The sequence below is a fragment of the Thamnophis elegans genome, chromosome 15, assembly GCF_009769535.1.
Source record: "Thamnophis elegans isolate rThaEle1 chromosome 15, rThaEle1.pri, whole genome shotgun sequence".
Lineage (NCBI taxonomy): Eukaryota > Metazoa > Chordata > Lepidosauria > Squamata > Colubridae > Thamnophis > Thamnophis elegans.
This window is the reverse complement of record NC_045555.1, coordinates 32,055,305-32,078,291: the sequence shown is the minus strand read 5'-3', so window position 1 is coordinate 32,078,291 and position 22,987 is coordinate 32,055,305. Positions and strand designations below refer to the sequence as shown.

At 41.9% G+C, this 22,987-nt stretch overlaps 1 protein-coding gene across 2 annotated transcripts in view; it reads right to left on the bottom strand.

Moving 5' to 3' along the window:
• Window positions 1-22,987, bottom strand: part of NRG3 (neuregulin 3) — a 599,640-nt gene that overhangs the window by 30,404 nt on the left and 546,249 nt on the right. The gene's annotated exons all lie outside the window — the stretch shown is intronic.

The following is a 22,987-nucleotide window of genomic DNA, read 5'->3' as shown; positions in this document are numbered from 1 at the left end:
TATTTTAAGTAGCTGGCCAGTGTCCCTATGGCCATTATTTAACTGCCCACCTAAAAGCTTGGCTTTAACAGCTTCTACAAAAAGAAGAAACTTCTTAAACCTTTCTCTTAATGGTTCCCATGGATATATAAGTATGTTATTATAAAAATTAAATGTATTCAGCCCAGGCAATAGCTGCCTGTTGTGGCCCAGCAGGATTGGGTTGAGCTGCTGATGGACTCAGATAGCGAGGAACCACATGAGTCTGCCAGGGGAGATGTGGAGGACCGTGGGCAGGGTTCAGACTCAGAGCAGGGACCAGAGAGGCTGGTTGGCCACCAGGAGGCGCCTGAGGCATGGAGCAGTGGGGAGGACTCAAGGAAGTTTGTTCCTGATGCCAGACAGAGAAGGGCAGAGAAACAGAAGCAGCAGCTGTGGAGGCAGACTCAGAGATGATAATTAAGCCCAGGTGGTTGTGGCTTGGCCCCTTCCAAGAGAGTATATAAGTAAAGAAGTGGGGAGGAGTCATTTGCAAGGTACAACCATTTGAAACTGTATTGGAATACTCTGTATGTCGTGTATCTGTGCCTGTTGGATTTTCAACTAGTCTTGCATCTGAGTCGTGTCTGGGCCTTCAGCCAAAGGAGTTGATAAAGCCGTGATTAAAGAGTGCCAAACAGCCAAGCCTATGTCTGGGTGATTTGCATGTCGGGGGGGGGAGGGTCAGAATAGTTTGTGTCTTGCTCCATACAAACAAAAGCTACATTGAGCCACCATGGAGCACCTCCATGCTGAGAACACTCAATTAGCACAAAAGCCGGCTTTGCTGGCTGGCCAGATAGCTCAGCTTCAAGGGCCTGTTATTCCCCCACAGACTTGGAGGAAATGTCCAGTTGCCATGCCTGACAAGTTTGACGGCACCCAAGCCATGTTTCCAGCTTTCTTGGGGCAATGCCAGCCTTTTATCAGTCTGATAAAAGGACTTTCCCACTGACCGGGCTAAGGTGGGATTCATTATCAGCTTGCTCTCAGACTCCACAGCTCGTTGGCTACTCCTTTGTTGCCCCAGGCTAGCCCTTTGCTGGACGATTTCAGGGGATTTTGCGAGCACCTCAGCCTCATGTATGAGGACCCCATTAAAGAGGAAACAGCCACCAGACTGCTCAAGATGCTGCAGCAGGGCCGGGGCTCCTTGCAGGATTATGTCAGCGAATTTTGGCTTCTCAGCCAAGATTCGGCCTGGAATGAGGCAGCCCTCATGGACACCTTTCAAGATGGGCTGTCGGACAACCTGAAGGATGAGCTGGTGTGGGTGGACAGGCCACCGATATTCAACACGCTGATCCACCTATGCCTCCGGATAGATGCCCAGTTGCAGAGGCGGGGGCCTCACCGCGTGTCCCAGGAGACCACGTCTGTGCTGATCCCGCAGGAGACCCTAGCTGCACGGGAGGAGCCCATGGATTTGGGCGCTGCCAAACCCTGCTTGTCGCACTCTGAGATGGACAGACAGCGTGCAGAGGGGGTTGGGCTTCTATTGCGAGGATCCTAGACAACTGGCCACAGTTTGCCCCAAGAAGAGTAGGGGGCTGCGAGGTCTGCCCCCCCTCAGCTATGGGACAACTTGTCAGAAAATGGGCAGAGCCCGATTTGAGGGAGACCTTAGGTTGGGCCCACACGGAGACAGAGATTGACAGCCCTCCCTGACACTTGATCTTGGCCACACGTGTTCTCCTGTCTGGTAGTCCACCGGGGATTCCAGTTGATTCCGGGGCTGCCACGAACTTTATGGATGTGGCATTTGCGACCAAATATGCCATCCCTCTGTGTCCAGTGGACCACCAATACTGGCCAAGACCATTGATGGCAGGGTGCTTCTGCCGGGCCTATCAAGGCCACCATGCAGCCCTTGTGCCTGGTCCTCGGGGATCACGAGGAGGCCATCCAGTTTTACATTGCTTCAGGCCTGCATTTCCCTGTGGTCCTGGGCTTGGCTTGGCTGCGGGCACCCGACCCTCAGATTTATTGGTCCCAGAACCTGGTGATGTTCCCGTCCCTGCAATGTGTCGACCAGACCCATCACGTCTGTGCAGGCCAGGTGCTCAGTTCATCCAGGGTGTCCTTGCCGCTGGACTTAGCGGAGTTCTCGGACATCTTCAGCGAGCAGGAGGCAGACCAAATGCCACCGCACTGGCCTTATGACTGCCCCATTGACTTGGTAATGGCCTCATTGTGGGACTTTCTGGACAACTCCAGGGTTTTATCCGGCCCTTGTCTTCGCCACTGTCTGCCCCAGTCTTGTTCGTCAAAAAGAAGACCGGGGTTCTGAGACTCTGTTACAATTATCGTCGCTTGAATGCCATCACAGTGTGCAATCATTACCCACTGTCCCTGATTCCTGAATTGTTGGAGCGGCTCCGGGAGGCGACAGTGTTCACGAAACTGGACTTGCGTGGTGCTTATAACTTGGTATGAGTCCGCATGGGGGATGAATGGAAGATGGCCTTCGGCACCTGGTACGGACATTTTGAGTACACAGTCATGCCATTCGGATTGATCAACACCCCAGCAGTTTTCCAGCACTTTATGAACAATATCTTCCAGGACCTCTTGGATCAGTTTGTCGTCATTTACCTGGACAACATTTTGATTTACTCGACTCATCTGCAGCACCTATGCCTGGTTCTGCAATGACTCTGGTAGCATCGTTTGTTCGCAAAGCTGTAGAAGTGTCAGTTCGGCAGACTACCATCATGTTCCTGGGGTACCATATCTCCCCTGAAGGAATTGCAATGGAACCGGGCAAGGTAGAGGCATTGGGCAGTTGGCAACTTCCGTGGCGAGTGAAGGATGTCCAGTGACTCCTCGGGTTTTCCAACTACTACCGGACCTTCATCCCCAGCTTTGCTTTCCTGACTGCGCCCCTCACTCGGCTCCTGCAGAAGAAAGTGCTTTTTCACTGGGGACCCACGGAGAAACACGCATTCGAGGCCCTGAAGCATGCCTTCATGAAGGAGCTGATCCTGAAGCATCCTGATCCCCATCATCCGTTTGTGGTGGAGGCGGATGCATCTGACACAGTGTTACTGCAGGCTCAAACTCCTGGCAGTACCCTTTTCCCGTGTGCTTTCTTCTCGCGGAAACTCAATCCTTCAGAGTGCAATTACACCATCTGGGAGAACGAGTTACTGGCCATTAAGGTGGCAATTGAGGCCTGGAGGCATCACCTGGAGTGGGCCAGGCATCAAGTCGAGGTCCGGATGGACCATAGGAATCTAGAGTTCCTGACAATGGCGTGCAAGTTGAACCAGCACCAGATCCGGTGATCTCTATTCTTTGCCTGGTTCAACTTCAGAATGACCTACATTCCAAGTGCACAAAACCAAAGGGCAGATGCTCTGTCCTGGAAACCAGAGTACTCTGACACTGAAGACTCGTCTCCACCCCGGGCAGTTTTGTCCGTTGAATCCTTTGCTGCAGTTCACGAGCCTGTGGACTTACGGTCTCAGATACGGAATGTGGTGCAACGAGTGGATGGAGCAACGGAGGGCAGAGATAGGGCCAGCCTCCCTGTGGACCTTCGACAATGACCTCTTGAGGTACCGTGACCATCTCTATGTGCCCACGGGGCCCCTCCAGGGACTTATTCTCTCCCAGTGTCATGACAATCTGGCGGCGGGATATTTTGGCCTTTTCAAGACTTTGAACCTGGTCTCCCATACTTTCTGGTGGCCCCGCTTGCGACACAACATACAGATGTACATTTCCTCTTGTGTACAGTGTTGGCAAGCCAAGTCAGCAACCCTGGGGAGATGTGTCCATGGATGTCTGGGTGATTTGCAGGTCAGAGGGGGGGTCACAACAGCTGACCATTTCATCAGAAAACCATATAAGTAACAGAAATTTATTTTATGAATACAATTGTTATTGTGCTTCAGGAGCTTGTTTTGCCCTTTAACTACACCATTGTTTTTAGCCTCCATATTGTTTCTCTGAGTTCCAAGCCAAGAAGCAATATTATACTGTATATTGAAACTTTACAGCACTGAAAAAAAAAAGAAATAAAAACCAATTCCACTGAAATTCCTCATTTGATTGAATTGGAAACAAGCCAATTCTGCCGGGGCTTTCTGTGATCTTAGAGGTAGGCTTTAATGCACAGGATATCACTTTCCTAGCAATTGTTTATTTTTTTAAAAAAAATATTATTTGAAGCAATGTCTAATCTATGGTAAACATGGTTATCACAACACTGATGGAAACACTCCAGATGATACGAATACAATTAATATGCAGCTGAGACACTTAAGTAGAAGTGAATCAATAATTCCCTGCTGTATTTTAATATTTTAATCAAAGCCTTTCTCTTCTCACTGGTCTTTCCATTCCTCTGGATTATACTGTTGTACATTAACGTATAATGCAAGAATTAATTACAGTAAGGCTGAACAGCAAGCTTACAACTTCAAGGATATTGACAAATATCTGGGTAAATATTGAATTGAAACTTGGAAAGAAATGTGTTATGTATGTGATCATTTCCAGAGCCAATCCAAAGGTAGGAACAGAGTAATACACAGAGGATTGGCTGTTTTCACAGACACATAGCTGCAAAGAGTAATAGTTTAATTAAATATTTAACATAAATATTCATGGAAGAGCTTTCTGCCATGATTGTTTTGTCCTTAGTCAAGATGAATAATGCAAAGGGACATGAATGAACTAAAATGATTTTTCAGGCCGATTCATTTTAGTAAGAAATAGCGAAGCGAGTGTTGAACTCTCCCACGGAAATTCATATAGACCCATTCTACATTGTGTGGAGATATTTGGTAAAAGTCTGTTTTTTTTAAACTCCTGTAAAATAGACTCCTTTCCAAATATATATACAACTGACACACTCATTTGTTTTACACATATATTTAAAAATATCTTCAATGCAGCCATAATATGTGGATGAAGAGAGCCAATAACTACCTAATCTCTTCATCTGAATCAAATGCTTTAAAAAAGAGGATGTGATCCTTCATTCCATAGCTGTTTCCCATCCATTTTAAAACAGAAAATAAAACCTTTGAAAATGAATGTTTCACCTAGGACTATTTCTCATCCACACATTCAGAGATGTAAACAATACTTTCAATACGTGTCCACAGCAGGTTAAGTCACTGCTGAAATACATAGCAATTGCTTGCATTCTGTATGTACAAAACCAGGTAGATTTCTCCAGGTTAACACCGCAGAAGAAATCTTTGGATCCACAAAAGCACTGGACATTTTAAGGATTGCCCCCAGAAAAGTCAAGAAGATGCATGCACATGTCATGAATCAGAAAACAGAAGTGAACCTGAAAGTTAAGGCTAAAAGCAAATTATTCATTTACATTTGAGAAAATAGATTACTGGTAAGTATTGGCTGTATCCATATTTCTCATTCCCATTCAATCAGACAAGCGTACATTATAGTTTCATCCAAGTGCTTTTCCACAACAAAAAAGAGTCTTGCATGAATTTATGGCCTCTTTTCATATCTCTGTTATCTCTTGCATTAGGTTTGTGTAAACTAAACCTAATGCAAAAGATTAGGATTAATATGATAGCCCTTTGCTGTCTAGAAATGAACAAGTTCAGTTTATCTTCTTATACACTCATGGGTTACTTTTACCAGACAACAAGCATCCTAATTTGGTGACCTGGTTATCTTCTGATATTTGGACCCATCCCATGAAGGCTTGTTGTTACTCAGGTTGACTAGAGCACGTGGGAACTCAAGTCCTAAACTTCTAGAGAGCACCCAATAGTATCATAGGCAAGTATATGAAAAAAAGGTCCACAAAAGCAAAATGAGAAAATGGAATTTTGGCTGGAAATATTAAAGCAAGTTTTCAGCACAAAGAGTACTCAAAGACCTTAATCTGAGATTGGAACTAGTTTTGGGAAAGTCTTACCAGGCTATAAGTGAGGTTGTGTTGAATTGTGTAAGTGAAGCCTTGGAGAGAACAAGTAGGTCACCTTTCCTGGACTCATCGTGTTCACAGTTTGCTACCTGATGTTGTATAATTAAAATACATGCACAATTCATTATCTTTGGAAGTGGCTAAATTGTTTGAGTTGAGTCATTGATGAAGCGGGGAAGAATGAATTGACTGTCCAGCTGAGTTGTTTTGCGCAGATGCATTATGTCATTAAAAAAAGATGACAACAAGTTAGAGGTTACGCACTAAAGGTACCGTAAAGGTACAGCATGCCCCTCTCCAAGTCCTCATGAGAAGAGGTCCACCACTTTATTTAACTGATTTGATTCTCCAAAGAGAGCAGAGTGATCAACTCTCCATTCTGGGATCTTTGGAAAGGAATTTGGGGGCAAGCAGGATGTCCGAGGAACAACAAACATGAAGCAATACTTATTTTTACATGATAGAAGACAATTACTTGATAGGAAGAATTGCATTGCACTCGTTTTAGAAGCACTGAGGTGCTTCCAGGTTGAAAGGCAATGCCCAGAACCTAGAATGAAGGAGGAATTTCTTGACAGTGAGGACAATCAATCAGTGGAATGATGTTGTGAATGCTCCATCACTGGAGGTTTTTAAGAAGATACTGGACAACCATTTGTCTGAAATGGTATAAGATTGTCTGCCTGAGCAGGGAGTTGCAGCAGGGGACAACAAGGCCCCTTCCAACTCTCTTATTCTGTTAAATGGAAGAATTGAATTCTATTTCAATCACTGGGTTTCTCAATTGAACACGATCAGGTGTGAAAGTAAGTGAGGTTGTCTTTAGATTTCCTGCCGTCTCATATGGGCTAGAGGAGAGGCAGACAGGGAAGTCTGGAATGGTTGCGGCTTAACACCAGCCTGATTGCTTATAAAACAAGGCTAGGTGGGGCTGATGAGTTCCCAACCCCACTTGAATTGCTGCGACTGTTGCTTTGTTTTTAACTTGTTTTGTCTTTTGTTTTGTTGTTTGTATTCCCCCCCCCCACCTTGCTTGTTAGCTGCCCTGAGTCCCTCGAGAATAGGGCGGCATACAAATGGAATAAACATTTCCAAACATTTCCAAACATTTCCCTTGATGCTCTCTGAGTTTACCGGTAGTTGTTTTCTGGTAGATGATTCGTTATTAGGTAATGAACTAGGTCACATAGAGGATGATGATATTGATGATATTATTTAGTTGGGTAATGCAACATCTGCAAGAAAACCACCAGGCTCACAGAGCACCAAGGACCTCACAATTCAACCCTGAGCTACAAATATTCTCTTCTACTGGCATGTTAGGTTTCAAATGTTGGAGAACCACCGTAAAGAACTACACAACAGCCTCATAACATTTCTTGCTAAACATCTTCCTGGCTAATAAGATTAATTTAATGCTCCCTTCTTCCAATCTTAGGTCCAACTAATACTCTAACATAACATTTATCAGAGCGACGTTCTCCAGGACAGAATTTTCCAGAAACCCCAATGGAACAGGAGTGTCTCAAGGTAGCCATCAACCTTTCATCTCTCCCTCGTTGGAACAGATGCTAGGACTTTCAGTTAAGTTTTTAATCTTGTTTTTCCATTATCAGAAGAGAAGCCTAATGTTCCATATAATATAGTCAAATTTTGTATTGCTGCTATTAAAATAAAATTCTACTGAATGACATCTGTGGTAAGGAAGAATAAACGCCATGCCCTGGGTATGTTATATTACAAGCTATATCATTGGAATTTTACATGCATTTTTAAAAAGGTTTTATTGTGCTATATTATTGTAATGTAATTTTGCTGTCCAACTCTTTTATTGTTCTGAGTGTTGATTGAATAAATGTGTGTCTTTGCAGTTCCTTCCTTCCCTAAACTGTTTATATCCAACTCTTATCAGGCAACCGTAGGAACACAAAGCCTCTTGCCCCTTGCCTATTACAGCCAGCCCTCGGCTTACGACCACAATGGTGCCCAAAATTTTGGTTGTTAAGTGAGACAGTTGTTAAGTGAGCTGTGCCCCATTTTGTTGTCACCTTCTTTGTTGTTAAGCAAATCACAGCAGTTGTTAAATGAATCACACAGGTAAGTGAATGCAGCCTTCCCCCATTGACTTTGCTTATTGGCAGCCGGCTGGGAAGGTTACAAATGATGATTACATGACTCCCCCCACCACAACCATTATAAGTACATGCCAGCTTCCAAGCATCTGATCTTGAGGACTACCTGAATTACAGATTGTATTAAAATGTCCAGGTGTCATATTATTAATACTTACAATATTGTTCTAGGATTGCTGATCTAGATAGAGTTGGGTGTCTTGGCCATTGTGAAGAGCTGTTATCTGCTGACTAGGACCTTTGCAAATTCTCTTACCTCCGATTGTCCCCAAGTTAGTCCATTAATTACATGTCCAGTATAGGCTGACATTACTCCCTGTTGTTATTTCACACAGTTATTGCAGTTGCTTTCTCTACCTATTTATTGAAATTGACTTTGTTACATCTATAACGCCATTATAGAAGTAATAGAATAATAGGGTTGGAAGGGACCTAGGAGGTCTTCTAGTCTGACCCCTGTTCAAGCAGGAGACCCTCTACCATTTCAGACAAGTGGCTGTCCAATCTATTTTGAAAGCCTCCAGTGATGGATCACTCACAAATTCTGGAGGCAAGTCATTCCATTGACTGATTGCTCTCACCATTAGGAAATTCCTCCTTAGTTCAGGTTCCTTCTCTCCTTGGTTAGTTTCCATCCATTGTTTCTTGTATCATGTCACCTGTAGTCCTTCTTTTTGTTTAACTAGATGTACCCAGTTCCTGCAACCGTTCTTCATATGTGCATCTCCTTTTCCCAATTTGTGCCTATCTCAAAAATGTCCATTCCATTCTTCAGAGAATAAAAGGGTTTCTGCAGACTTTTTGTTCCAATTGGCAGGCATAGATTGTACTTGTGCCAATACTACATTTAACCACATATCAATTGTCGTGGGCACATCTGCTGCCAACTGTACATCCAGCCAGGAACCCTGAAGCTCCATGGGATTCCGGGAGGAAGTTTCACAGGATGAGGCCCAAAGTTCATCTTCTGAGGCCTCAAAAAATTAAGCAGATTTAGACCTGATTACTATTTGGATGGGAGACTATTAGGGACCCCAATTCCAAAAATACAGCTCATTTGCTCGGCAGTTTGACTACAATATAATCCATTATCATGGCAATAAAAATTGCCATCAAGATGCTTCAATGGAAAATTAGAAATATTTTTTTAAAATTCATTTTTAATTTTTTGGGGAAAAGGGAAGTCCGCAATATGACTGAGTTAATTAATAAAGCACAAGATATTACATTTTCAACATGGACCCTTTTTATCCATGACTCGGTGTGATCAATTAATTCCCTGGCATGTTAAGAAAAGAGCAGAAATTAGAGGAAAACGTTCTACAAAGCAGCAGTGTCAAAATGTTTCCTACGTATGAATTTACCCCTTTGTAGATGATGACAATTCACAATTTCATGTGGTCCCCTCTCCCCCAAGCATTCAGTAATGAAATGCAACCTCCTCCTCGCCTTTCTTATGCACAGTGACTCATTGGAGATGGATCTGAACATCATTCTTGCTTCTCAGCACTGAAAGGACAGTACTGATAAAAGAGAATGTAGTATCTTAGCATTGAACCTGGGGCCCATGGTGTTCTTTGAGCTTGGTTGTTCTCCTGCAGATATTCCATTGCCCATTTGGATACTGGACATCTGCAAGAACATCTGCAAGGAAGATGCTCAGAGAGCACCAAAGACCCCAAGTTAACATCCCCAGGGCTAGAAGGAGGTGGGGCTTCCCCCAGAGACCCCACTGGAAGAACATTTTAGCCTCATTTGCCTAAGTAAGAAGGGTTGCATACAGGGGTGGGTTGCTGCCGATTTTGCTACCAGTTCGCAACCCGCACGCAATATGAGCGCCTGAGCTCTTCTATGTAAATTGTTCTTCATGCATGTGCAGAACAGTTTACAGTGAACTGTGTATGCACAGTCACTAAAATCCAAAATGGTGGCACACAAGCGGAAGTGAGGGAACCGGTTGGGGTGTGTGGCAGGCCTGGGTGGCTGCTGGTTCTGTGACCCAGGGCTGAATACTATTGCCGGTTCAGCTGAACTGGGCTGAATCGGGAGCAACCCACCTTTGGTTGCATATTTCGGATAAGGTCACCTTCCTTACTGTCTACACTGGGGTGATCTACAGTCACTAATTTCATTTGATCCCTAAGATCCCAAGCACCTTCTGCCCTAGAAGATCCCTAAGATCACTGGGAAGATCCATGGGACTGAAGCTGAAGTAGTCGTTGACAGGTAGGGCATTGTAGCAGATACTTTCGTGTACTATGCTTAGGTCAGATCGTAGGCGGCATAGTTCTAGGTTGTCCAAGCCCAACATTTGGAACGAACTCCCCGCGGAGATTCGGACCCTCACCTCTCTCCTGGCCTTCCAAAAAGCCGTAAAAACCTGCTGTGTTGGCAGGCCTGGGGTTGATGAGCTCCCTTCCCTTCTCGACAGGTGTGGTTGTTGGTTATTTTAATTGTCTGTCTTGTATTTGTATGTTCCCTTTTCCCGTTTGAGTTGTTCGCTGCCCTGAGTCCCTATAGGGAATAGGGCGGCATAGAAATAAAATAAAACTTCAAACTTCAAACTTCAAACATTTCAAACCTGGTGGCATAAGGGATTCTATTGTGAGCAGAGGAATGGAGTACTCGTCTCATGAAATATCTTTGGACTCGCTCAATTGTATTAATGTCCGATATACAATGTGGATTCCAGGCAGGATTGGTCTGGCAAAGGATTGTATGACCTAGTTAGCAATACAGTGTTACCTGAGAAGAAGCTTCACAAAATTAGGTTAACAACTCATAGTGGCTTTTTGGCAATGCTGTTACAGTGAGCTCTGGGGCTTAGATCATTAGAGATGAGTACTCCTATGTCCTTGACATAGTGAGGGTCATCTATGAAGTTGTATCGGCTCAGCTTGTATTTGGTGTTCTGATTTTTGTTGCCAATGTGTAAGACAGAGCATTTGTTATTTGAGATTTGGAGTTGCCAGTTGTTCGACCATTCTGACACATAGTCAAGGTCGCTTTGTAGGGCAACAGTATTGTTGGTGGTGTTAAATAGTTTTACATTATCAGCGAAGAGGACACAACTACTTATAATATGATCACAAATGTCATTTATGTACATCAGAAAGAGTGTGGGTCCTAAAATGCTGTCTTGTGGGACACCACTGTTAATTGGTAAAGGGTTTAATAGGATGCTCCCTATTTTGACTATTTGTTGCCTGTTTGACAGGAACACAGCTATCCACTTGTGCAGGGATCCGGAAATGCCATAAGAGCTTAGTTTTAACAGTAGTTTGTTGTGTACCACTGAATCAAAGGCTTTGTAGAAGTCTATGTAAATTGCGTCTATTGCTTTACCCTGGTCGTGTTGTGTGGTCCAAATGTTTCTGCAGTGTAGGAGTTGTAGATTACAGGACAATTTTTTCCTGAAACCAAACTGCTTGTTAGAGAGTAGGTTGTTTGTCTCTAAGTGGAGGGTAATGGTTTGGTTTATGGTTGATTCCATGACTTTGCAGGTGGTGCAACACAGTGGTCTGTAATTTTGAACTAGGCTGGGGTCTCCCTTTTTGAAGATAGGAATGACCATGGCTAATGACCATAGATCAGGCGAGGAGCTGGTTCTGAAAGATACCTCAGCTTGTGCTTAGAGGTTTGGATATGGCAGTGGAAAGCTTTTTCAGGAAGTAGGCACATCATCCATCAGGGCCAATAGATAGAGATTGCTTGATGTTGCGTAGTATCATTTCAACGTTATCTTCTGTAAAATCAATATGTAGCAATTTGTTGCAATTAGTTGTGGTACGACTAGGAAATGAGAGGCAGACGCCATTGCTGTTGACAAAGACTGAAATGAAGAATGTATTGAAGAGTTGGCCTTAATGGCTTCATCATTACAGTCTTCCCCATTGGGCCCTTTTAGGGGTGGGATGGTTTTTGAGTCTTTAAGTTTGGCATTTACAAAATTATGGAAAGCTCGGATGGATTTCATGCATAACAGTTCTTCCTCCTGTTTGCAGTGATAATTAGTACATTCTGCTTTTATTTGGAGGCATAATGTTTTGTATAAGCTTTTAAAGTTAGTTACGTAGCCAGGGTTTTTTTTTTCACCAAAGGGCTTTTTTTTTAATGGAGCTTCCTTATTGGTATCGGTAATTTGTTGTTGTTGTTTTCTTTGGCTTTGGGGGTTACTAATGGTATGTATAGTTTAATGACTCTTTTGACTTGTGGCAAAAAAGGGTTATATTGGTCTTCTGCAGTATTACAGACAGTGAATAGAAGGTGCCAATCAAGAGATGAGAGGTCAGCAGCTATGAGATCATAGTTTGCTTTTTTAAAATTAGAATTTGGTGTTCCATCAGCTAGAAGAGAAAGGTGGGATACAAGATGATGATCTTCAAGTTTTTTGTGACCATTTGGGCATGATGCATAAAAATATGTCTTTTGATGGAAATTCCAGATTGGGTGATAAATCCATTTTTAGATACTGAGGAAGATGGGATAGTGGAAGAACAACTCATAAAGCTGCAAAATGACATTGAGCTGAAGCCAAAGTTTAAGAAATCATACCAAGAGTTTTGGTTACAGAAATAAATTTCTGATCGCTATCCTGCACTATGGAGAGTGGATAAGAAGTTCCTTGTTGCATTTCCAACATCATATTTGGTGGAACGTGGCTTCAGTGTGGTCATCCAACTATTCTCCAAGCAAAGAAATCCACCAGATTACTGAATGTGGTGATTTAAGACTCCTGCTAAGTGACTTAAAACCAGACATTGGGAAACTTGTATCACTTTATCAAGCCCATCCATCACATTAAGAATTTACTGAACAGTGAAGTAGTAACTAAATTTTACTGAGTTTACTAAGTTACTAGTCACTAAGGTTCTTGATAAATAACTATCAGACTTTGAAAACCTGGTATCACTGGATCATGTTCAACAATTTTGTTGAATTAACATTAACTAAAAAGGTTTTTAAATTGGATTTTGAATAAATGTGCAATTAATTGTTAAATTTTTGAATTTTACTGTTACTATCTTCCTTCTGTCGTGCAAACCGCCCAGTCACATGACCCCCCCAGCCATGCCCACCAAGCCACATCCACAGAACCAGTAGTAAAAATTTTGAATTCCACCACTGGTTGGGGGGCACTGAAGATCAGTTTGTAGCACCAAGGGGAAGGTGGACTGAAAAAGTTTGGGAACCACTGCTCTATAGCATAATAAGAAGCGAAGTGTGGTATTTAGTGACAGTTCACAGATAATGGTGTTAGGACGAGCAAGCTCCTGTGTAACTTGAATCCTTTTCAGATCTAGGGACCTTTTATAGAAGATAGTAACACCACCACCTCTACGGATTTGACGGTTGGACCAATAAACATGATAATCACTTACTGTGGTAATGGAGTCTGGAAGGGATATGTACAACCATGTCTTGCAGACAAATATAAGGTCAAATAGAGCTGTATTTAGAAGGAGGAGGAATTCAAGAATTTTGTTTGCGAGGTTTCTTGCATTTAAGGTCTGTAGTGGTGGACCTGGATGAAGTTGGGGCATGCATACCTAGTTTGGTTGTTGGGGGTGGTGGTTTTTGGGACGTGGGATGTTGGTCTTGTGTTTGATACAGTCAGGGCAGTAGTCAATGTATATGTCAGTCTCTCCTTGTTCCTGGCATTTTTGAGTTGTTTTCTGTTCTTCAACTAGAAAACTTAAAGACTCCACTTTTTATGGTCTGTATGCATGGGGCTGCAGATTGCAAATACATACACAAACAGTGTACATGCATTCACGTAGATTCCAAAGGTGGGTCTCAATCATGACAATTTTAAGATATGTGGGCATCAATTCACAGAATTCCCCAGCCAGCATTCTTGAAGTGCACACATCTTAAAGTTGTCAAAGTTGAGAAGCTTGACTACAAGAGTAGGAGATCTCCTAAATTGGGCACTCTCTATCCAAATCCCTTCCAAAATGTGAATTGCATAAATGGGATAAAGATTAAGTAAATAAATCATGTTCCACTCATTCCTTCATGTGACTCATAATAGCTAAAGTTATCACGATAGAGAAACTTAATAAGCTGTGCTTCATGGTCAAAGCAATCAAGATACACAGATACCTGATAAATCTGTAGAAATGTCAAACCAACTTGGAACTTAAAGGGAGCAACGCAGGAATAGCAAAAGCTCTTAGACTTATGTACTGCTACACGGTGTTTTCCAGCCACTCTCTAGGCGGTTTACAGAGTCAGCCTCTTTCCCTCAACAATCAGCATATTCATTTAACTGACCTCAAAAGGATGGAAGGCAGATTCAACCTTGAGCCAGTCAGGATCATACTGCTGGCAGTGGGCAGTGAGTTAGCTTGCAGTACTGCATTCTCTCCGCTGCCATGGCTCTGGAATGCATGTGAACATGGCAAAATCAAGTCATGTTTGTGATTTGGAAGAGGATTATCTGGAAATGACCATTGACCTTTGCTAAAAATCATCTCTCACCTATCTCAACCAAAAGAGCCCTGATTCACTGTTAAAATGTGATTACCAAGAAATAATTTTTGAGAAAAGGTATGTGATTTGTAATGCAAACATGGAATGAATGAAACCAGACAGATTCATCCATTCCAAGTCTTGTTGGTCACAATTTTAGGTTGAATAAGCAGAGGTAATTTAGAAATTTATCCAGTTCGATAAAATAAAATAAAGTAAAATAAAGAGAAAACGGGTTATATCAGACTATGGTTTCAAAATCTAAGGGTCTGGTTTGCACAAAACTCAACAGCCCTTTTTCGTGTGGCTGTTGATAAAAATAGGATGGCCAACATGCTTGTCAATGTCCAAAGACACATCCAAGGATATGGCACAAGAAGAAGAAGAAGAAGAAGAAGAAGAAGAAGAAGAAGAAGAAGAAGAAGAAGAAGAAGAAGAAGAAGAAGAAGAAGAAGAAGAAGAAGAAGAAGAAGATCTGTCTCTCTGTGTATATATTTATCCAAATACCTCTAAAAACTCTCCAGTTCCTCTTAAAAATAAAATAAAAAGGCAATGTTAAAGTTACAACTTGGGCAAATAGATGGGATAGGTTTTAAGTGAAAAACTAAAACAAGCAGAGATATAGAAGGTTTCTCACAGCCTCCATTCAGATAGAGAACATTTTTTTCTTTCCCCTCTGATCCACACTGCTTTTCCTCTTCTTTTCCCTTCCTCCTTTTCCTTTTTTATTTATTTTCATTGGTATTTTTTCTGACAATAAATTTCAACATTTTTTAAAAAAAGTGTAACTGTAAGTAACTCTCCCACACTGAAAGTTTGATCTCTGCTGGAGGTGGTAAAGAGCTGCATCAGCATATAAATTCTCACACTAAGATCTCAGGTTCATTCTGGCCACGAGGACATTTTTCTTTTATTAAAGGGGATAAAGAAGGACAGGTATTCAGCCTACGTGCCAGGTTATACAGATGGTGAACTACACTGGTGGCAGCTTGAATTTAGATCAGTGATTGAACACTGTTGGGAAAAAAATCCTCCTGAATTTTATTCTGTCTGCTTTTATTGAGTTTGGGGAAAGAGGGTTTTCTTTCAAAGTTCATCCAAGAAGAAAAGTTTGATGAAATTTTCACAGGGAAAGAATTATTTTTTCTAAACTTCCTTAGCAGGGAGCCGAGCGGGTACTGTATATGTGTGAATATCCTCTTTTTCACTGTATAATTTTTATTTAGTTTATTTATATGCTGCTCATCTCATAGTTTGAAGGAACTCTAGCTGCTAATAATCCTCCCAGAGCTGCAGATTTTCTGCCCTTTCAGTGGAATCAAAAGAGTCATGACAGCATCCCACAACTATGGGATTGAAAGTTGGGCGCTTGGCAACTGACATAATAACTACAAGAGTGACAGTGTTCTGGGCTCACATGATGGCCATCCATGACCTTCCCCGCCAGCTTCTGACTAGCAAAGTTCCATGCGGAAAGGCAGGTTTGCTTAATAACCACACAATTCACTTAACAACTGGGCTGATTTGCTTAGGGTTGGCAAAAAAGCTCATAAAATCAGACACGACTCAAGTCATCAGCACCTTCCTTAACCATGGTCCCAATTGTGCCATAAACCTGCATTGGACTTTTTCAGACTGTAAAGTGCAAATGGGACACACACACCTCTGCTCCTTCTGCCTGTTAGACAAATTATTATTTTTAAAAACCACTACCCAGAGAAAAGTCAAACTTTCAGGGTCTCTGAGCACAAGGCAGAAGAACAAAAGAGAACCTATGGGGGGAGGGGGGAATTCGAGACACTTTTGGGCCAACATTAATTTGGAATGCCTCATTGGAGAACGTCACCAACCATCTACTCCAGCCTCTTTCTGACTGTGGGGAACTGTTTCTCCACACTCCCCAGCATGTTTTAGATTGAACACTGATATAAAAGGGCCTAAGGAAGGATTATAAACCTACCTTTCTCTTAATTGCGTGCTCTAACCCAGTGGGCATGTCTGGTAAACCAACGTCTCTGCCTGGCAATGCATTTTGAGTGCTGATACAGTGCTCTGTTTGGGAATGACAACCCTTGATTAGCTAATCAGATCGAGTTCATTTGCTCTTCCCTAATTTAACTAACAAGTTTTTTATTTACATCCTCTCCGGTTCTTCTTCTCCCTGGGAAGCTCGATCTGTATTTCACTGAATGATGGTTAAGAGGGAAGTTACAAAGCTCACCACCGCATGGGGGGTCTCTTGGCTTTGAATGAGCAGAATAAATAGAAAACCAATTTAAACTTTTAATTATTTATACAATTTAATTTTAATATAAGAGCTGGAGGGAACAATTAAGGTAAAGTTGGGCGAACACATTTCTGAACGGGAAGCCTTCTTTTTTCTCTAAGAACGCTAAAAGCTTGCTGCTCACAGTTTAGTCTCCAACAACACTGCAGCACAGAATGATGGGATGATAACTAGGGGCACATTTTCTGGAAGTGATTTGAATTAGGATTTCAGATCAAGATGAGGATTTTTAATGAGTCAAATCTGCAGGAAACAAAGTTCAGACAAAACAAAATCAGAAACAGAAACAGCATAACAAAGTTTGGAGAGACCTTGGAGGTCTTCTAGTTCAACCTCTTGCTCAAAGCAATGTGCTCTACATGAAGCTACACTTGAAAAGTATCCAGAAACCTCAGTTGATACAAAAATATGGCCATATGGACAATCTTAGGTGCCCAAAGAACAGTGCAGATAGCAACTTCCCTGCTTAAGCTGAGTTGGGTGCAGGTTTGTTTCTGGGTCCAATTCAAAGTGTTGGTTGTGATGTTTAAAGCCCTACATGGCCTGGGCCAAGCTACCTATTGGGTTGGACATTAGCAAGCCTGGGTACTTGAGAGACCACCTGCTGCCAATTACCTCCAATAGACCGATTAGATCCCACAGATTAGGCCTCCTCCGAATTCCATTCACTGGCCAATGCCGTCTGGCGACCATCCGGAGGAGGGCCTTCTCTGTGGCTGCCCCGGCCCTTTGGAACGAACTCCCCGTGGAGATTCGAACCTTCACCACCCTCCAGGCCTTCCGCAAAGCCCTTAAAACTGGCTATTCCGACAGGCCTGGGGCTAATGAGCTTTTGTCCCCCCTCGAATGGTATGGTTGTTGTGTGTTTTTAAATTGTGGCATTGTTTTTGTTCGTGTTCTTTTTTTCCTTATTTGTACCCCCCCCCCCTTTGACTTGGGTTGTGAGCCGCCCTGAGTCCCCTTCGGGGAAAAGGGCAGCATAGAAATATAATAAATTCAATTCAATTCAATTCAATTCAAGACCCAGGTGCTGCTGTGGGGCAGAGTTGTGCTTCACTACGTCCTTCACTCCAGCTCCTGTCAGGGACTTGAAAGGAGTCTCCTACTAGGCGTTCTCTGGACAGCAGTGATATCACTGGCTAATCCTTTCAAATCAGAAGAGCCTCAGCACTTCTGAAATGAGTGCGATCCCAGCCAAGGTCTGTTGCCAACTCTATCAACCAAAGAATTCTGATTGGGGGGGGGGCAGGAAAAGAGTCTTCTCTGCATTTGCCCCCTCACTGTGGAACACTCCCCCTCCAGAGGTGATGCCCTGACACTTTCCTGTTCAGTTCTTTTCAGATCAAAAATAGATAGGACAACCATTTGACTGGGATGGTATAAGGTCTCCTGCCTTGAGTAGGGTGTTTAACTAAAGAGCCTCTGTGGTTCCTTCCATCCCTCTGACTCTGTGTTCTATGTTTATTATCATTTCAATTTAAATAGAATTATCTTATTTTTAAAGTATCTTTTTACTACTTTAGTGCCCCTTTCTCTTGTTGTTTGTATGTACATTGAGAGCTTCTGTACTGAAGACAAATTCCTAGTGTGTGCAATCAAACTTGGCCTGTTCTATTCTATTCTATGCTATGCTATTCTATTCTGTTCTGTTCTATTCTTTGTGGTGCTTCATCACTCATTGCAGAAGAGATTGGATAGCCATTTGTCCAGAATGTTATAGGGTCTCCTGCTTGAGCAGAAAGTTGTACTAGGAGGAAGTTGTACCTTCCAACTCTACGCCTATTTCTATTTTAATCTGCTGTACTCTACTCTACTCTATTCTCTCCTGCCCTGCCCTGCCCTTGCCCTTGCCCCTACCCTTACCTATTCTGCCCTGCCCTGCCCTACCTTACCCTACCCTATCCTATCCTGCATTCTATTCCATTCTCTCCTAAATAATCTTTGAGGTAGGATTTAGGTTGAAAGTAATTGACATCATTTCAGTGTAAAGATATTCCCCTCTTTTGGTCAATCTCTATGCCAGTCTATTTCTGAGTAGTCAAGATGATTGCTCTGGAATAAATGTGATTATGGACTAAAGCCTGCATGCTCGCTAGAGGAAATGTCTGCAAACTATGATTATTCTATAGTTGCCTCCTAGTGTGGCTAGTATTGAAAGCACATCCCCCAGTGAGTGAATAGGTAAAATAAAACCAAAAGAAAAGCTTTCCCTTTTTCAAAAGAGGGTCATTAATAACTTTCCTCATCTGCTGTTCATGTTGTCATGGTAACAGCAGAAAATTGATTCTAAATTTTCTGTGGATACATCTATCCATTTTCCTGTTTATTGATAGTAATCAACCTAAAAATGGGACATTTTGCTTAAAAGAGATAAATCAAACATCAGTTTTAAGAGAGACATTGGCAATACTGATAACTGAACTTGTAAAATATGAATGAAAAGTTAAAGTCATCTGTAACATCTATTTTGAAAAGGTTTTAAAGCTTACCAGGCTAACTTCCTCCAGTTCAAATCTATCTAAAGTGTTGACTGTAGTTCTGGTCAAAATTCAATCCAGGAAGATTATATTAAGGTAGGAATATGACCGTTACACATATTCCTTTTTTTCCAGTCTGTCCCTGGCTCTGATGAATACAGTTGTTCATAATCAGATGGGGGAGCTCTATCAGAGAAGGCACCTGTCAGGTTCTATCAAGCAATGACCTCTTGTTGGTCCTAGAGTTGGACTATCTCAGTGGTAGCATTTGACCTATGGATGAGTATCCCACGGAGATTTAGATGACACCAACTCTGTTTTCCTTTTTTTCCTTCCTTCCTTCCTTCCTTCCTTCCTTCCTTCCGTCCTTCCGTCCTTCCGTCCTTCTTTCCCTCCCTCCCTCCCTCCCTCCCTCCCTCCTTCCTTCCTTCCTTCCTTCCTTCCTTCCTTCCTTCCTTCCTTCCTTTATTTGCCACCCATTTTGCCATGAGGTTATTCTGGCCAGTTTACAACATTAAAAGAGATAAAATTGTAACAATAAGAATGGGAGATTATAATTAAATGCTTTAACTATTTTGCAAGCTGTTTTTCCAAGCATTTGAATCAAATGTTTAGATGTGCTTTGGTGTGGTTGACCTATGAGCTTTGTGTGTGTGTGTGTGTGTGTGTGTGTGTGTGTGTGTGTGTCTGTGTGTTTGCACGCAGAGTCTTCCTAAAGGTTGCCAACCAGTTTTTGACACAGCAAAATTGCTATCTTGGCAATTAAGGCAGCCAGGTGAAGGAGAAAAGGAATAGTAGAATCTGCTTGATGGGGCCAATAATGTCATGTGTATATATTTTTTAATAATTTGGCTAACTGCATGAACTGCTGTTACATATAATATTTATTCAATAAACTATTTAGTGATTTGCTAAAAATGAATGAAGTATTGAAGTATAGTGTATGTGCATAGAATGAATGAATAATAAACTACAGGAGAACTCAGAATACAAATTCCTGCGACAATCTGGAGGACCACTAAATATTTCTCTTTCTTTCTCTCTCTCTCTATTTCTCTTTCACTTTCTCTCTATCTCTTTCTGCTTCTCCTTCTCCCTCTCCTCCCACTCTCTCTTTCTCCCAATCCCATGTTGTCATTTAGAGATTTTGCAAAGCTTTTCATCTCACATCTCTAGTAGAGGTGGATTGCTCCTGGTTTGACCTTGATCGGCCGAACCGGTAGTAGAAGTGGCAGGAGGCTCTGCCCACCCACCTGGATACTTTTGTGCAGGCGCAGAAGTATCACATGGGACTGCACGGTAGTAAAAAAATTGGCAACCCACCACTGATCTCTAGCCATGATTATGATTTCCCTGCCATTGTGGCTACCAATTCTGAGAGCTGTAACCTCAACTCATCTGGAAAACAATCTTGGTTGAGGAAAACTGGGCACATACTAATAGTACACTCCCAACACAACCAAAGTGGCATCATTTATGGGAGAACATTAAGCCTTCCAGAAGGCCAAAATATTTTCTGGAATGGTTAGATCAGCAGAAGTCATGACCAGAGGTATGCAAGAGCTACTGAGCTGTAGTCTATATTGAGGTAGGATTGTTTCCTGTGATGCTAAGTAGATTTAATATTTTTCAATTCATAGTATTATAAATCGAATGACAGTCCAAAAACCATCAAAAAGAGATCAGTTAACACTATAAACTGAAACATTTTCTAAAGATATTCTCTCATAATACAGAAAGAATATTACATCGGAAAAGAGCTGTGAGACTTTGCAAGACTCATATTGCAGGCGCCTATGAAAATGAGCCTCTGAAAAACTGTAAATGATACTCTAGTTTCCTATCTGAAATTGAAAGCATTATACCTCTGAAAATCCAAAATTAACTTCTCTGTCTCTCCCACAGACAATTCATCCATTTCATTCACAGTTGGCTCTAAATCCCAAATTAGACAGAAGTGAATGGATTATTTAATTGATTCTGTAGTGCCATACATTAAAAAAAAATAGGAAAAAAAAGTCATAGACTAGAAACGTTTTGGAATGGTTTCAAAACTGTCCTTTGAATTTCTGAAACAAACCTTAGCATTATAAGGCAGAACACGACTTAAGGCAGATGGCAAGGTGAAAACGGAGGTTTCACTCATTCGTCCTTTTGGCTGAGAATTTTGGATGCAAAGCAAATTCATTTTCTGGGAACCGTTTTTGAAGTTACATATCCTGAACTTCACAACAGCAGGTTTTAGAGTTCAATGTACATTCCACTAGAGTAACACTAACATGGTAACACTCTCATTGATTTTAATAGATCTGGATTTCACACGCAGAGAAGAAAATGGAATTCCTTATGATGAAAAATATCATATTGCTTGCAGCAAAAAGCAGCAGCATTCACGAGTATAGCACCACTCTACAACTCCAAAAGGAGAAAACCAAAGCTCTATCTGCAGAGGGTTAGAAATATAGTGTTGTGTGAAGCGTGGGCATTGCCTTCATTGTATGGTTAACATTACCAATTATAAAATGATTTCCAGAGATTTCACCAGGAACATTACACACAGATCAGAAGGCAAAGATTGATAAACATTTAAGAACTGTCGATGCAAAATTAATTGCTAAAAGCATAACATTGAAATCTTGACCCGTTTCTGTATGTGAAATGACTATTCTTAACATAATTGTTGGTTTAATAACAACAATCCAGTTCAATGCATGGGAAAATGGTGGGAATAGCAGCAAGGAAGGCTAAGTCTATGCAGTCATAACAACAGGTTATACCATTGTTTCTCAATCTTGGCCACTTGGAGACATCTGGATTTCACCTCCCAGAATTTCCCAGCCAGATGCCTTCAAATGGCCAAGGTTGAGAAACACTAGCTGATACCCATCTCTCTTGCAGTATAATATGCAGTTTGGATACCTGGTTAGGCTCCTTTGTTTTTCTTTAATCCATGAACTTGGCAAAGGTTGATGTGGAATGGCAGGATAGGGCAAGGATGTTTTGCACAGACTCCTGGTAGTTGGGCACTCTATTATCAGGTCCAAGCCCAGAGCCGAGACAATGAGATCCAAATGAAATCAATCCTTTATTTGCTTGAACCTAATGGACAGAATCTTACCAAACTAAAGCTATAACCTTCTAACCTACTAGATATATTCCTGAAAGATTTTAAGGGTGTTGCTCCCCTGAAACATTCCCCCTTCTCAATCTAGCTCAGGATTGTGCAATTTCTTAATCATGCTGGCTGGGGAATTATGGGAGTTGAAGTCCATGCATCTTACAGTTGTCATGGTTGACAAACACTACTATGGCATGTAGGAATCAAAATTATTTACTGTATCATTGTTTTGTTATTCCCTTCAGGTTACAAGCCCCTTTTTTTCTTTTCTGAAGATTTCAAAGGCTGTACTTGAGTGTTGTCCTTTTAAACTATGATCCAAGGGTATCACTAATAAACACTCTTAATTTCAATGAAAGAGAACCTGATATACAAATCCTATTGAAAATAATTCTTAAGCCAAGCTCAAAGATAAGAGAGTGAAATCCAATCAAGTTCAAATAGCAATAGCACTTAGACTAATATACCACTTCACAGTGCTTTACAGCCCTCTCTAAGGAGTTTAAAGAGTCAGCCTCTTGCCCCCAACCATCTGGGTCCTCATTTTACCCACCTCGGAAAGAT